The 13,820-nt window shown below is 42.2% G+C and overlaps 1 protein-coding gene across 2 annotated transcripts in view; it reads left to right on the forward strand.

Annotated features, from left to right (window-relative positions):
- HIVEP3 (HIVEP zinc finger 3) overlaps positions 1-13,820 on the forward strand; it is a 400,522-nt gene that overhangs the window by 64,624 nt on the left and 322,078 nt on the right. The gene's annotated exons all lie outside the window — the stretch shown is intronic.

A 13,820-nucleotide genomic window follows, 5' to 3' on the forward strand; every position in this document is an offset into this window, starting at 1 on the left:
CAAGAAGACAGCAGTGTGTAACTTGGAAGAGAGCTGTCATCAGAACTTGGCCATGCTGGCAGCCTGATCTCAAACTTCTGGAACTAGGAGAAACACATTTCCATTTTTCATAAGCTTTCTAGTCCACGGCACCTTGTTGGAGCCGCCCACACTGCCAAAGACAGCCTAATTCCATGAGGTGCTCCAGAGTGGACTCCTTGAGGCAAGGGGTCCGACTTTTATTCCCTTGCACCTGTCAGTCACAGGTGTCCCTTGGGGGAGGAGGGAGAGGCATCTCTAGGAAAGGCAGCTCCCATAGAAGAAGCAGAAACCTCCAGAGAGAGATGCAGGTATGAGCTTATGCTTATGCAGCCAACACCGCCAGCAGCAGGAGGATGATAAATGGGGATCTGAGTGGGATGCTGATAGCATTGGCTATGGGCCACCCCTTGTACCACTCAGATCCATTGTTTCTCACTTTAACCTTACACTATCCTCTCTCAACTTCTCCAGGATTCTTGTTGGTCAGATATCTTTTGAGTGAATGGGACAATCTACAGCCTCTATTGTTGCAGTTGGTCCTGAGGCCATAGCTGATACTCATCTCCCTTGTCTACTAATCTTTCTAGAATCCCCTCCCTTGGCTAGCATCTCTGTGATCAAGGTGGCTTGTCTGGTGGACCCAGACTTTCATCCCTGAGGGGTCTGAGCCCTTGGTTGCAAAGGCCCTTATCAGGATGTGGCTGATGTACCTGCCAGTTTACAGTTTAAACTGGGCATTGAAGGACCGAGACACACCCTGGTAGATCTCCTGTCATATCCATCGCATGTCATCTGCATTCCCTCCTACCCCAGGGTATGAGCTGCAATCCCCTTTCTCATGATGATCACTGTCAGATCCCCTTGCCAGTAAGACAACTCCATTTCTTTGCCTGTTAGTGGAATGAGGAGCCTAGAGTAACGGGGGGGGGGGGGGGGGGGGGGGGGGCGAGGGGGGCAGTGGTTAAAGCTTTAATTTTAGTAAAAACTGTGTCCCATGGAGCCGAATGTATTAAGCAGAGGAGACACACATTTCCCAAGTGAACTGGGAGTGTTAGTGGGTGGAGCCACTCCTATGCCCCCACCCCCTGGTTCCCAGACCTGTGCATTCTATTGATCGGGAACCAGCCCCATATAACGGCTCTTGATTTAAAGTATATGCTACCTCCCAAAGGACAGTGTCTCCTCTGTGCAGGGTGTTGTGTCCAAGCTTGCGCCTCGGCTGTGCTTTCAAGAAGTTGTTCAGTGTTCTGTCGGTCCAGCCGCTTCTGAACGGTGCGCTAGGTAGTAGGACCAGGGGATCACATGCTCATGTGCCCATATGCACCTTCTTTCCTGCAAAGCACATTTCTTTGTTCAAAGTGAATTTATGCGGGATCAGATTTTTAGGAGAAGCAGTCAATTGGGCACTCTGTGAGTCTGTGGATGGTGGTGGTGGCTGAAGCCCATAAGCAGGAAAGATAAATCCATACCTGGAATATGTGTCAATCCTAATCAGGATGAAATATGGCCCTTTTCAAGGTGGAAGAGAATCAACTCATTCACCAACTAGCTGGTTGGTCTCTTCTAAGAGTGGCACTATATCAGGGGCTCAGGGTTGGTCTTTGTAGCTGGCAAGTTGAACATGCAGCAGCAGCAGCGGCAGTAGCAGCAGCAGCTAGAGAAGCCCGAGAGATGGGAGTGTATGGTGTTGGGCCCATGTGTAGTCTCTGTCCCTCCACTATGGCTGCTCCATTCATGAGCCTTGTGCAGCACGTCCTTGCTCTTGGCCCTTTCTATGGCAGCCTCTATGCCATCCATTCTACAGATGAGAATGTCATGAGCAGAGGGGTTAGGTGATTGTTCCAGGTTTCAGAGCTTGCAAGGTGGTTCAGGAGTTTATAGGTATCATTTCCGCTGTACCATGTTGCCTCCTCTGCTCTCAGATCTATTTCCAGGATATCTATGAATAGAAGAAAAGTCACCTGTGGTTGATTGCATGTGGGTGAGTTGACTCGCCCTTGAAATGCCAGATGTAGATCAGTTTAGTTTTTCAAAATAGGCTCTGACTCAGGTAACTGCACTGTTCAAGGACAGGAGCTGGTGCCGGATCCTGCCCTGACTCAGGGAGTGATTCACACCGAGAGCTGGCTAACTCCGGGAGGATTTTTGTGTTGCATTATCACCTTCTAGGTGTTCATCTTACCCCTTAGCTAAGAATAACCGTAAGCAAACCTTTCTGAAATCATCCTCCTTCATTAGCATTCTGAGTTTTCTTTCTGTGTCAAATCTAAACAGCAGGGACCACTGCATTTTGAGCTTTTCTTTTTCTCTCTCTGCCCAGTTTGTCCTGGGACGATGGAGTTCTCCCATGTGCTTTTGGATTCACTGGAAGATTAAGGACGTGGTTGGCTCAGAGGAGTTCATTTACTTGCCTAAGCTATTTAGGTGGGAGCCAGGCCTTGACGCCAAGTGGCTTAGCTCCTGAGCCCACACTCTACTGTGTCAGACTCAGGCTGTGCTATGCTAAATGTTTATGTTTATTGACAACTATTGATGAGAAACCAACACCTACTGGCTTGACCACTGTTTGGGGATTGGATCAAGATTAACATAGTAACAATTTTGGATTGTATTTCATTTTATTTGATAAAATGAACTTCTTTTATTAATTGTATAAAGATAATTTTGGCAAAACTTTAAGTTTTCTTGGGACACAGGACAGTTCTTTTAACTTTTGTTTATAGCGACTTACAGATTAGTGGGAGTTAGGTTTTTAGAAAATAGGGTAAAAACTTAAACTCTCCTTATTTTATTGAGTCAATATGAAAAATAAATCATTGGACCCTCTCATGTTAAATAATTAATTTTCCGTGTGTGTGTGTGTGTGTGTGTGTGTGTATATATATATATATATATTACAAAATCAACATAAAATTTTGACTAAAAGAAAATTTAGGTCACTTCCCCACCCCTTGTAAGGCTTTAAAAATGTTTTATTGTTGAAAGTATTATAGATGTCCCCCATTTTTCCCCTTGGCTCCTTCCCCATCTCTCATCCTCCCCCCAAGCCTTCACCTGTCTATAGTCTGTGTCCATGGGCTTGTAAGGCTTCTTAGACACTCACATGATCACTGCTGATCAGCCCTGAGTACAGAGAAAGGAATTGGGAGAATTTCTTGAATGAATAAGTGCCCAAAGCAAGAGCACCTTCCAATTCTCTCTCCTTCATGGTTCATATTGTAGCTTCAGTAATGTGTTTCCTGTGTTGTTCAGAAACTGTATCAACTTATATTCAAACCTAAGTAAAAAATGAATTTAAAACTTCACACTTAACTTTTGGGCTCACACCTCTTTTTATTTCCATTAGTTGCAATACTCATGAGGTGTATATGCCTCTCCACATCGTCAAAGATGCGCTTCTGTGTTCGAGGAGGAAAGTGCATAACCTCAGCCCTCTTCGAATGCCAAGCACACTTGTGTGGGAATAAGATGGCAAGTCACCACATTTAGACTATTGACATCTGTCATGCATTTGTGCTGCGGGTCCATTAGCTTCGCGGACCTGGAGTGGCTGCAGTTAGAGAAACCCCTGGAGTGGGCTCATAGGCAGAACGTGCTTCCTGTTGCTGTTACTTTTGACTGTGGGAGGGTTCCAGAATTTTCTTTCAGTTTCCACACCATCACCAGACACAATTGAAGTCCCAGAGGTTCTTCTCTAAGCAGCTTAACCCCTGAGTCATTCCTGCATGCTCCCCGTCTCCCGAAATGATTGTAATTCCTCTGTCCATTCCTAATTTTAATTATGCATTTACTCAATGGGCTTCCCTTCTGGTTAACTTTTCCTGGTAACTCATTAAAACTCTGAGTCACACATTCATTAGAAAAGAGAGGGGAAAGATGAAAGAACAAAAAGGAGCTGAGCGGGGGAGAAGCTTGGGGGTGGATCCCTGTGCTGAGTGTGGCTGCCTCTCCCGGAGGCTGCAGTTAGTTCCTCCCCCTGACTAGGATGTCTCTGCATTGCAGGCCGCCCTACTGAGTGCAATGAGGCCGCTCATCCTGGTGGGTTTTAACGTGAGTTTTTGCTGATGTAGGATCCAGCTTACAATTCTGGGGAAGGTGCTTCCTTCCCGCTTAACTCTGCCCCCTGCACTTAGGTGGTCTCAAAACAATAATGGAGCTGTTAATGAAAAGTTCTAATCTTAACTTAGATTAGATTTAATGTTCTGAAAGAACATCATAGGGAACCAGTTTATAACCCCAAAATAATATATTTTTATTGATTTCAGAGAGGAAGAGAGAGGGAGAGAGAGAGATGGAAACATCGATGATGAGAGAGAATCACTGATTGCCTGCCTCCTGCATGCTCCACACTGGGAATTGAGCCCACAACCTAGGCATGTGCCCTGATCGGGAACTAAACTGTGACCTTCTGGTTCATAGATTGACACTCAACCACTGAGCCACGCTGGCTGGGCAAGACACTTCTTAATATTTTCTTTTCTTTCCTCCAAAATTTTTCCCAAACCACTCCCTCTCCCATCTCTCAGCCCACCAAGCTACTTCTCTCTTTCCTTACCCTTCCCCCAAGGTAAGTTATTTTACTTCACATAGACTCATCTCTAAAATGGGGTTCATGGTGGTGCCCAACTGATGTGTTGAGGTGAGGATTAACTGAGATAAAATATGTCAATCCTATATGCAGTGTCTGGAACAGTATAAATGCTCCTAAAGGTTAGCTATTATTATAATTTTCAATTTAGCATCTTTAGCCTCAATGTTAACTTTTTCTCTCAGTGGAAACACTAGAGAAAGAAATCTGGAATCTGAGAAAAATGATTCTTAAATAATAGTATAACAGCTACCATGTACTGAGCACGACCTGTGTACCAGGTGCCACCCTGAATCCTTTCTATACAGCATCTGTTTAATCCTTACCACAGCCCTGGGTGGGTAGATGCTATTTGATCCCCATTCACAAAGGAGGGGACTCAGACTTAGAGAGATGAAGCAACCTGCCCTAGGCCACATGGCTACCAAACTGGAGGAGCTAGAATTTAAACTCAGACCAGACTGACTTCCAAGTCCATGGTTCAGTGGCTTTGCAATAATCTGCAAGCCAGTGGTGCCTCCAGCCACCGGGAAGGCATGTGCTCTTGGTGTGGGTTTTGACTCCTGAGGGCCACGACTCTGCTCACAGATGTGGGGCCTCTGGTGGTGAGTGAACTGCCCTTGGAAACAGCGGCCAAGCTGGAGCAGGCCCCCAGGAGCTGAAGGCCCCGAGGCCTCCTTGGAATCAGTCAGAGATAGAAAAATTTATTTTTCTGCGAAGGTTGGCATTTATTTTTTAATAATCAGTTAAAAATTTATGTAGCTTCCCTAATCAGCAAAATAAAGGCTTTCTGTACTTTTATGTGTGGTAGAAACCACTAATGAGTTTTCGGGGATTTATCACCGACTCTAGACTAGGAGTAGAAGCCAGTAGATCTGGAGTCAGTAAAAAGACACTTCAGCTGCAAAGGAACCTTTAAATATTCCACACTTTGGCGCAGCATCTATCTTGGGGGATTTGAGGATGAGGTGATGCCCTGCATAGGATGCCTGATGTGCATTCTTCCATCACGGGTGACCTGGAACTCCCTGGGTGTCCCTGGGCAGTCCTGTAGGCTCGTCTCCAGGGGTCCAGCTGAGGGCCCCCTCTCTGGGAAGAGTCCTAGTTACACAATTCATTGTCCCAGGAGCAAGAATGTAACTAGCCGAAACCGGTTTGACTCAGTGGATAGAGCGTCGGCCTGCGGACTGAAAGGTTCCAGGTTCGATTCCGGTCAAGGGCATGTACCTGGGTTGCGGGCACATCCCCAGTGGGGGATGTGCAGGAGGCAGCTGATCGATGTTTCTCTCTCATCGATGTTTCTAACTCTCTATCCCTCTTCCTTCCTCTCTGTGAAAAATCAATAAAATATATTTTTAAAAAAAGAATGTAACTAAGTGTAAGAGACAACATATTCCTGGGTTCCAAAGAGAGAGCAGGAAAAGAGGCTGTTGCAGGCAGGGTTAGTGTAATCCATGCCTGTTTTCTGTGCACACAAGAGTCAAATACCATCAATAGTAGCAGCCGTTCAATGCTATTCTCATCTTTCTCTCCCTCTTTCATCATCTTTCTTCTTCCTCTATTTCTCCCCATCTTCATCCTCCTCTTTTTCCACTACGAAAGTATATACAGCAAAGAATGTCAAGAAGATTTGGAAGATCATTCATTCATTTCTCAAACATTTATAAAGCTCTTTACTGAGCACGGGCTAGGACAGCCATGGGCAAACTACGGCCCACAGGCCGGTTCCGGCCCGTTTGAAATGAATAAAACTGAAAAAAAAAAAAAAGACCGTACCCTTTTATGTAATGATGTTTACTTTGAATTTATATTAGTTCACACAAACACTCCATCCATGCTTTTGTTCCGGCCCTCCAGTCCAGTTTAAGAACCCATTGTGGCCCTCGAGTCAAAAAGTTTGCCCACCCCTGGGCTAGGAGGTAAAAGATAAAAAAAGAAATCCCTCGTGTGGGATGTGCATGATCTCGGGCAGTGATTTTCAGATGCACACAGGTATGGCATGGCACGCTGGTGTGCCACAGGAATTTTTAAAACATGCAATACCTGGCTATTTAGTAAGGGTCACTGACCTCTTCCCCTTAGATTGTCAAATAAAAAAGTGACAACAGCCAACACAATAATAGTAGTTTGGTGTGACTAAATCAAAATTACACCTATTTTTTTGACAGATAGGTCAAAAATAAATTTTGGTGAACTTCAGACTTTTAGTTATTAGTTTGTGTGTGCCTTGAGATAAAAAGGTTGAAAATTCCGTGTCTAGGGGGAAGAGACACATCTGACAATTATAATAAGCAACTTATCATATGCCTGGCATTGTGCTCAGTTACCCTGTAACTGATCATCTCAATCAGTCCTCACAGAAATACTCTGAGGAGAATTTTAGTATTTTATCCTTTTAAACATGAGACCAAGGCAAAGACATTAAATCATTGGCCCATGGTCACACAGATCTGACTTGACCCTAGATAGACTCCAGAGTCAGCGTTATTAACAGCTCTGCTATCCTTGGCACACTGTGACAGGTGTCACATAAGTCTAGTCTAATAGAAGTGAAATTTGAACTTGAATTTGAGAGGTGAGTGGTGAGGGTGGGATGGTGAGGGAAGAGCTCCGTAGGCACAGGGAACAGTGTGAGCAGACACGGTGGTGCAGAATACCTGGCATCCACAGCCATTGCTACTGTCCCCTCCGCAGTGGAATAACTTGACACCTTCTAAGAAGAGAGGGAGATGATCAGACTTGTATACTGAAGAGAGAGTCATCATTAAAACAATGCTAAAGACAGCAGTCACATTATTAAAAATCTTTGAATGTTAGATAAGAATCATGGGGTCTTTTCCTTTTTATTCTTTTATAGGTTTTTCAAATTTTCTATAATGAGCTGGTTGGTAGAGCATTCAGAACACACACAATATTTATCAAATAAGTTTGCTGTCTTATATGGGTGTGGTTTGTGGTGCCCCCAAACAATTACAATAGGAACACTGATCACATATTACTATAATATAATACTGAAAAAGTTTGAAATATTGCAAGAATTACCAAAATGTGACACAAACACGAAGTGAGCAACTGCTATTGGGAAAATGGCACTGACAGACTTTCAGGGTTGCCACAAACCTTCCATTTGTAAAATGCGCAATAAAGAGGTCTGCCCATAATGATTATCATCTTACAATTTAAAAGTGTGCTGAAGTATCCGTATTTTTAAAGATTCAGCTCAAGTGTATATTTTATTAGAAGTAAAAATAAGAGGCAAAAATGTCAAGATATCAGAAAAGTGTGATAGAATATTTACTGACATTTGGTTGAAAGCAGAAATCCTGTTACGATGAAAATAAAGTGTTTTTTATTAAAATGAATATATATTACCTCTTTATGTATGGATCAAAAATAGTTTTTATTAGTATTGCTAAATGAAAATACTGAAGAACGCTAGGTCAGGCCAGGTGCCTCAGACTAAAGGAAAATGATCAATAATGTGATCGAATTTTTAATAATGACTATCTACCAATAATGAGAATTGATAATAGGAAATTAAAACAATGATTTGGAGATGGAATACATGCATTTAGCCAAATGACTTTGGGCAAGTCGTATATCTTGGTTTTCTCAGGTCTAAAGCAAGAAGTTTGGATTTAATGATCTCTAAGGTATTTTCCAGCTATCAAATCTCTGTGTTTCTGTAATAACTAAATGGCCACCAGGTTTGTGATCCTGATGTTTGCTTTTCAGTGTATGTCTGATTCTGCTACGAAAAAATATCTGGTAAGTCCTAATAGAAACCATCTGTTAGAAAAGGAAGGAGACAGCATTGTAGGGCTCTCTGTACCTGCTCTCTCTATAGAGAGACACCCCTAGTCCTTCCAGCAGAGGGAGGGGATGTGGCAGTTTTTTCTTAAGGGGACAGGAAGAGAGATCAAAGAGAAAAAGGAGAGAAAGGGCTAGCACCTCCTCCGTGCTCTCAGTGATGGTGGCTGTCCCAGCATTCTCAAGGCTCGTCAGCACCCGCCCAGTGGACAGCACCACATCGCCTCTAAAGTTTCCCCCTTCTAAGCCCAGGTTCCTGGAGTTCACTAATCAAGTGGTTTGCAGTCTTTAAAAAGCAAAATGAAACCAGGGAGGGCCACACGGAGGGCTTCAAGTATAACACTCTAGATCTTGAATGGGGACTTGATTCAAAGATGCCATTTTCCTCTTGTGCTTTATATCATAACAGACATTGTATGAATTCTGTCATAGCAATAAACTTTTCCATGATAAAAGTCATGAATTAAAAGTATATGCCACATTAAAGCAAATGAAGAAAGGCCTCATCTGCAGAGGAATAATTTAGGCACTGTTATATATCAACAGAGGTTCAGTTACAAACTTCCTCCACAGTGTAAAAGTAGGATGAGTAAAGACTAGCAAGGCAGCGGCAAAGATCCCATGTGAGAACAATACCGTGAATGAAAAATAGCAGATATCCTCCACTTTTATGGAGCCCCAGATGGGCTGGCTGGGATATGACCAGGTCAGCATTTTAAGCAGGCCTATGAGAAGTTCCAAAAAGTAGAGGCCAAGAGTGTGGTCTTAGAGCAGAGTCAGATGAGAACTCCTAGAATGGCCCCAGCTCCTCCCATATTTTTACCTTTATGTGATAAAAATGAGCCTGAGAACCTTGTTGTCACTAACAGAAAACAAAACTTTAGACAGAATTTTTATATTACAAACTTCAGAAATGCTTTGACCTGCAGGCTTTATCATTTGCATTTCTGATCATCTACCTTCATGCCTGGGAGAAAGTCCATGGAGCCACTGGCTGTTCAAATCCTTCTAGACCTGCTCTTCATTTGTCAGTTCTCATTCCTGTTTTCCTTATAGTTCTGCTAGACAGTGTTAACCAACCCCCTTCTGTGGCTTGGCTACTCTAGATTATCCGGGTTCCCCTCCTTCATTACTTTCCCTTCCCCTGGACTTCCTTTTTTTCTGTCCCGTTACACATTTATTCCTGGCAATTAACAGATTTTTTTTAGCACCTACTATGCGTCAGGCACTGTTCCAGGTGTTGGAGATTTTAAAAAAATGAACCAAGAGAAAGAAAAAGAAATGAACCACATAGCCATGGCACTAATGTAGTTTATAGTATAGTGGGCTGCAAACAGGTAGGCACCAGACATCTAAAGAAATTAGTATATAGGTGTCCCCCAAAATTTATACACAAACTTTGAATAATTATAAAGGCAGCATTTATTAAAATGCATTTCATTTTCAAAATGGAGCTATCAGCTGTTAAAGTTTGTATACATTTTTTGGGGGATACCCTGTATATGTATAAAGAGAGCGGAAGAGAAACTTAAAAAACACGGAGGAAGGTTACGACCTTTTTCTAAACCAATCTCATAAAGGTCAGTCATCTTGCTATCTCAACAAATGGCCCCTTGTTACTGTTCTGAAACTGAGTTTCCTTCCGGTCACAACTAGTGTTAGCCAATAAGGCATTTCTCATGCTTTTGTGTTCTTATGCAAGGGCCAACCTCTTCCAGCATTATAAATGACAGAGGGAAATACTCAGTAGGTCACATGAAGTCCTGATTACCATCTTCAGAGTCTGACCTGGGATTGAATTCTTGTTCCACACATGACTAGTTAGCTCTGTGCATTAGGTCAGTTTCTTGACTCTTCTAAGCCCCAGTTTTCTCACTGAGTTTCTGTGATGATGAAATGAGCAAATATTTGTAATGATCCTGGCTTGTAGTCTCTGACTTGTAGTAAGTGGCATTGTTCCATTGTTGTTATTGTTAATAGTAACAACAATATATGGAATAGTTGATGGTTAATGACAGACTTAACTTTGGGGAAAATATAATAAAGAAAAAACCGTAAGTACAATATTTTTATCATTGGCCTAATTTTGAGTGATTGGCCACCTGTCATATTTCTCACTAAATAAGTGACGTGTATGAGAAATTCTGAAATTGACTTAAATGGGTTAGAAATCCTCTGGAGTGGTTTCATTCTTAGGTATCCATGTTGTTTACTGTGTTGCATCATAGACTTTGCCAGGCAATTGCTGTTGGTATGTGCTTTCAGCCAGACGATTGTCCTGAATTACAGTGGACAGATCTGTAATTTATACAGGTCTGCCTTCCGCTTTATGCATAATCAATGTCCCCGTTTGTATTTTACTTAAATCCTATGGGATTTTTTCCTATACCTTGCATTTCTAAAAACAAAAACAAAAACAAAAAACACAACAGAGAGAGGAGTTCCTGTGATATCCATTATTCCTAAAGCCTCTAAGAGAGGTTTCCAAGAGGAGAAAGATGATCCTGCCCTGACCGGTTTGGCTCAGTGGATAGAGCCTTGGCCTGAGGACTGAAGGGTCCCGGGTTCGATTCCAGTCAAGGGCATGTTCCTTGGTTGAGGGCACATCCCCAGTGGGGGTTGTGCAGGAGGCAGCTGGTCGATGTTTCTCTCTCATCGATGTTTCTAACTCTCTACCCCTCTCCCTTCCTCTCTGTAAAAAATGAATAAAATATATTTTAAAAAAAAAGATGATCCTGACCACCTGCCAAACCCTTTACTGCTTGCTATTGCAAAAGACGCACAAGTCCTTCATTAAAACAAGCAGGGCTCTGTCTTCTACTCGGAGACATAGAGAGCTAGAAAAAGAATTAACTTAAACTTACAGTGAAATAAATTCTGTCAAACAGCACATGCCAAGACCATCCTGTAAAAACCTGGAGGTACCTGCATTTTTCCAAACTTCCACTGGTGTTTTGATTTGCAATCACATAGGGTTCTCAGGCTGCCAGGGACTTTAACATGTATTTTCTGAATTCCTCTTAATATTCCTTTTTGTTGTTGTTCATAAATTGATGACTGTTCCACTTACGGCACTGATTCTGAACAGGGACAGGGATTTTTCCAATCATAAAAACACTTGTGCTGGAGAGTCTGTGTGCCTCCTGGTGACACCATCTGCCATGGATCGCTGAGGTCCTTGATAGGCCTCCTCACATCTGAGGGGCAAGGGGGTAGAAGAAAGGGAAGGAAGGTTACGAATCAGTGCTCTGAGACTTTTTTCTTTTTGGTGTGTGTGTGTGTGTGTGTGTGTGTGTGTGTGTGTGGCTTTGGATTCCAAATTATTTTCTTTAGGTAACTAGAAGCAAAAAGAGGGATGCACATTGGCCTTGGGCAATTTTTTTCTGCATTAAAAACCAGCCCACCACGACTCCAAACAGGCTGAATGATTGTAAGAAGGGAGTGGGACTGGAGCCAGATCTTTGTTTCTTAAACATCATCCTAGAGTGCTGACCAGTGAAAGCTGCCCTAAGAAGTTAGAAGAAGCCACCTCATTTGGCTCTCATCTTGAGCATCACATTAAGAGTCATCTGACCTTCCCTATGGTGGGTAGGTCATTCTTTCTGGCATGATCTGATAATTTATTTTATACCTTTGTCATCATATTTTCCTTCTTCATCTTTGGAAGAGGAAAGAACATGAAGTGGGAATCAAATGGTCCCAGGGTTTACTCCTTATGCTGACCTATACCGAATAGTCTGTCCTCAGACAAGGAACATAAGCCTCCTATTCATCATCTGTAAACTAGGGGGGAATCTGCCTTAGATGTTGTGGTAAGGCTACCCTATCCCTATTTTACACGTAAGGGAACTGAGGCAGGAGAGGATTAAGCAATTGCCTCAAGGTCCCACAGGGTTTAACCCACACCGTCTGACACTCTTCAGAGCCTGTCCACTCAGTCCTTCTGCCACAGAGCTGTGCAGAGGGTCAACCAGTACATCTCGTCTGTTTTAAGCTGGCCCAGTATTGAGTTTTCTGAAATTACTGCCCAGTGTCCTGCATTGTGCAGTTCTTGAGTCCGGCACTTGGAGTATTTTTATCTTTGACTCTAAGTCTTGCAAGGAATGCTGTCAATACACTTTTCAGGTGTCCAAAGAGAGGTGGGTGCACATGGATTTAGGCCAGTGATGGTGAACCTATGGCATGCGTGTCAGAGGTGACACGTGAACTCATTTTTTTGGTTGGTTTTTCTTTGTTAAATGGCATTTAAATATATAAAATAAATATCAAAAATATAAATCTTTGTTTTACTATGGTTGCAAATATCAAAAAATTTCTGTTTGTGACACGGCACCAGAGTTAAGTTAGGGTTTTTCAAAATGCTGACACGCCGAGCTCAAAAGGTTCGCCATCACTGATTTAGGCAAAGAGAGATTGCCGGGGCTATGTTTTCAGTGGAGAATGGCTTTCTGTCCCAACAGGAGGTATTTGTAGTTACTGTTTTAAAAAATTATAATTACTCTTAATGGATTAAATATTTAAATGTTAAACTCAGAACCATAAAAATCTTAGAAGAAAAGATAGACGGTAAAATCTCAGACATTTCTCATAGCAATATTTTTTTCTGACACATTGCCTTGGGAAAGGAAACAAAAATAAACAAATGGGACCACATCAAACTAAAATGTTTTTGCACAGCAAAGGAAACCATCCACAAAATGAAAAGACAACTCACTGAATGGGAAAACATATTTGCTGATACATCTGATAAGGTCTTAACACCACAATGTGGACGGATCACGAGAATTCTCGCTTCATATTACACAGTGTTTTACAAAGTATCATACTTTAAAAAGATATTAGCTTGTAAGAACGTAATAAATAACTTCAAAATGCAATGGGTATTTAATTTTAAAGCGTGCTTTTAACATTTATGTAAACGTTTTTTGTACTCATCCAATAGTAACTTATCTGGCCACTGGGTAAAGCTAACAATAAAACTACTGGTCTGCAGTGTGTTAATATCCACAATTTATAAAGAACTTATAAAGCTCAATACCAAAAAGTACACAAATAATCCAGTTAAGAAATGGGCAAAGGACCTGAATAGATACTTCTCTAAAGAGGACGTACAGATGCCCAATAGACATGTGAAAGGATGCTCAATGTCACTAATCATCAGAGAGATGCAAATTAAAACCACAATGAGATATCACCTTACACCCGTCAGAATGGCTACCATCAACAAACAACAAGTGTTAGTCTGGATGTGGAGAAAAGGGAACCCTTATGCACTGTTGGTGGCATGTAGCTTGGTTCAGCCACTGTGGAAAATGATATGGAGTTACCTCAAAAAAGTAAAAATGGAACTGCCTTATGATCCAGCAATTTCACTTCTGAGGATATATCCAAAGAAACCTGA

The sequence above is a fragment of the Myotis yumanensis genome, unplaced genomic scaffold (assembly GCF_028538775.1).
Source record: "Myotis yumanensis isolate MYYU_CA2020_CCGP unplaced genomic scaffold, mMyoYum1.0.hap1 SCAF_2, whole genome shotgun sequence".
Taxonomy (NCBI): Eukaryota; Metazoa; Chordata; class Mammalia; order Chiroptera; family Vespertilionidae; genus Myotis; species Myotis yumanensis.